The sequence below is a fragment of the Salvia hispanica genome, chromosome 4, assembly GCF_023119035.1.
Source record: "Salvia hispanica cultivar TCC Black 2014 chromosome 4, UniMelb_Shisp_WGS_1.0, whole genome shotgun sequence".
In the NCBI taxonomy this organism is placed as follows: Eukaryota; Viridiplantae; Streptophyta; class Magnoliopsida; order Lamiales; family Lamiaceae; genus Salvia; species Salvia hispanica.
The window spans coordinates 19,986,134-19,989,722 of record NC_062968.1 but is presented as its reverse complement, the minus strand read 5'-3'; the positions used below and the strand labels follow the sequence as shown (position 1 = coordinate 19,989,722).

The following is a 3,589-nucleotide window of genomic DNA, read 5'->3' as shown; positions in this document are numbered from 1 at the left end:
TAACGTCGTCAACGTTGAATAGTCTGCCTTGTGATCGATATATTCGATAAATGTGAAGATTGAATTCGTATGGATACTATTAATTAGTCAAGTCAAGTGTCGATGCACACCACACAATAATTTTAGTACCCTTGTCTCCAAAACAAATATGATCAATGAAATGTGACAGATATTTTAATGAAATGGAAATTGATCGATAATATCATAAAATTTGGCCAAATTCTAGATTTTAATATAGATTTAAAATATGATCATAAAAACATTAATGTTGTTGTTTAGGATTTTCCATGATGAACATTTCCACGTGATCTTCCGATTTCCATGAAAACCATGAAATGATGACATCTATAAATATGATCATAAAAACATTAATGTTGTTGTTTAGGATTTTCCATGATGAACATTTCCACGTGATCTTCCGATTTCCATGAAAACCATGAAATGATGAAGTCATGAAACCAAGGAGAAATATTTAGAAACGATTGGAATTATGCTTAATTTAGTACTATATTAAATAAGAAATCAACATAATCTTTTTAGAAACGATTGGAATTGTAATAATAAGCATAATCTTGTACTACTTTCATCTCACTATAAGAGTCATATTTCATTTTTACTATAGATATAAATAGGTCTCACATTCTACCAACTTATTACACTCACATTTTATAATAAAACTAAGGGTCATATTCTAATGCTTATAGTACCCTAATCCAAAATCAAGACCAAATATCCACCCTTAGATTTTAAAATTGAGTGGATGAGATTAAATCTTACGAATCTCAATAAATAGTAGAAAAAATATCAACAAAAGGTTAATATCGTTATTATGTTATCATATGATAATTTTCGTGAATGTTTTTATATCAACATAGTGTATTACAAATATCAACAATATGACATAAGAATATCAACACATATTTATTGAGATTTTTACATGGTTTTATTGAGATTTTTTTGATATATTTCTTGATAAAAATCTGGTTATCAACATTTACAAAAACTAAAATAAAAAATATCAAATTTCATCATCCGAACGTCGTCGGAACATATGCAATTGAGATCTCGTAGGAATCATTATAAAATTATCTTTAATTTGATATATTTTTTGCGAAAAAATAATTTAAATCGAAAGAGTTACGTAAATTTAAAGTTTTAAGATGATTTTAATGAGAGAGAATTGACATTAATACCCTCTAATTTTATTTATTAATTTTCTTGATTAAAAATATAATCATGTGGCATTATTTCAACCACTAGATTATCTAATCTAATGGTTAAGATTTAGTCTTAGATTGAGATTGCTAATTAGTTAGCAATTGATCGCTCCCCATAAAACTAATACTTATATAGTTATATTAAATTTGTAACTTGCACGTACACATCATGAAATGTAATACTCATACTCCAACATAAAAGGCACAAAAGAGGACCCTAGCTTATTTGACATACTATTAAATATGCATATGGTATAATTAATTGGCATATGTAGCTTTGTATTCTGCCCAGAGAGTGTCGACCTTCTTTCCAAGCAACTCCTGAAAGAAATTTGGGCTGTAACTATCTCTCAACTTCTTGTTCAGCTCCGCCTCAAACCCGCTCTTCAGCCCGTCGCAATACTCTAGGAACCTTGCCGCGACGCTGTAGCCCTCATCCCACCGGTCGCCTTCTCCCGGCCCCCTCCAGCCTGGTGCTGGATATCCTGCCTTGAGCCTCACGAAATCTGCTATCCCTTCATTCAGTTTTAATAATTGCTCATCCGTGTTCCTGTTCCCATTCCCATTCCCATTCCCACTGCCACACGTGTGTCATCTCGTGGTACAGGATACCCGTGAACTCCACTTTCACATCGCCCAAAAAATCATTGATATGCCTGAATTGATAGCTTCGTCAGTTTGTTTTCCGGTCCGATTTTTAAAACGTTGAATTACACTAATTCCACTAAAATATGTACTATGTGGTATGATCAGCTTGCGTTCATATTCAGTGGTATATTTATAATTTTTTAGGAGTGATTACTTTTGATAACATGTGTCGAATAATTATATATGATCATATAAATTCAAGAATATTGTGCAATCCCTTGAGGCTTTGTTCGGTATGATGGAATTGAGCATGCGGAATTGAAATTGAAGCCTTCAATTTCAAACCAATATTTATACCATAAAATACTTAGATTTGAAATTGAATTCGTCTCAATTCCATAATTTGAATTCCATATAAAAAAAATAGATACTTAATTCCAAATAGATAGAACTCCATAAAATTGGGTAACTTCACATACTACACACATTATACACACTAACATAAACACACGTGCACACACACACTTCTTATTGATTATTTTTTACCGAACAAAGGATTTTGATTTTCCGTAGAATCCTAATTCCAATTCCATGTACCGAACGAACCGTACAAGATTTGTCAGATTAGCTACACATGAACAGAGAGAGCATGGACGTACCTGGCACTAACATGGATTTCGTTATTGGAAGCATAAGCAGGGACATCCTTGAGCTTGACTTCATCAAAGACATCGATGAACAAGCTAACTCTGTCTAAGGATTGCCGGTCGGCAGGGTTAGTCTGCTGCTGGAAGATACCCCATATGAAATCGGTGGCGGCAGCGAGTGTTTGCTGGCTGTATTCCGCGCCGATGACGTTGTTGAACTTGGTGCCGCCGGGAGTGTTCTCCGCGGTGTTCGTCACACTGTATTCCACCGCGGAGCCCCCTCCGATCACCGAAAGGATTAAGAGCATAGTGATCAGCGTTAAACTGCCCATTTTAAGTTTGTTAATGACTTAATTCTTCTGGTTTTGTTATGAATTGTTTGTGTGGATATATATAGGAACAGCGTCGTTGACGTCGTCAACGTTGAATAGTCTTCCATGTGATCGATATATACGTGTAATAATAAATGTGAGTCAAGTCATGTGTCGATGCCCACCTCACACAATAATTTTAGTACCCTTTCTCCAAAACAAATATGCTCAAATGGTTAATTGGGCTAATATTACAAAATTTGGTCATAAAAACAATATTGTGTTTAGGATTTTCCACAATTAACAATTCTACGTGATCTTCCAATCTACATTGAACAAAAAGGTAAGGTTAATTTTTATATATAGCTCGAATTGTTGTTTAAATAAAATATTTAATTCAAATAATGCTTGCACATCTTGGATTTATCCATGCATGTTGCGGTTGAAGCTTGAGGGACGAGCTAGGCGGATACGAGCTCATGCCCATATATATCTCACATATCTCATTATCCGGCGAAATTTCGCTAATATCTTTATATACGAGTTTACTCGTATCATCTGGAGCTTTCATTCAGTTCGCGTCCTCTGAATTACCCCCACCATGTCACAATCAACCGACGTTCCATCGTTTCTTGAACGGATTTCAATCGTGATTCCAATTTGGTAATTGCCACTGAAATCCGTTCAAGCAACGATGGAACGTCGGTTGATTGTGGCATGGTGGCGGTAATTCGGAGGATGAGAACTGAATGAAAGCACCAGATGTTACGAGTAAACTCGTATCTAAAGATATTAGCGAGAATTCACCGGATAAAGGAGGTCCGTT

The 3,589-nt window shown here is 34.8% G+C and overlaps 1 pseudogene; it reads right to left on the bottom strand.

The window, feature by feature from the left end:
* Nucleotides 1-1,333: 1,333 nt before the first annotated feature.
* LOC125224228 lies at nt 1,334-2,802 on the bottom strand (annotated as a pseudogene).
* Nucleotides 2,803-3,589: the final 787 nt, after the last annotated feature.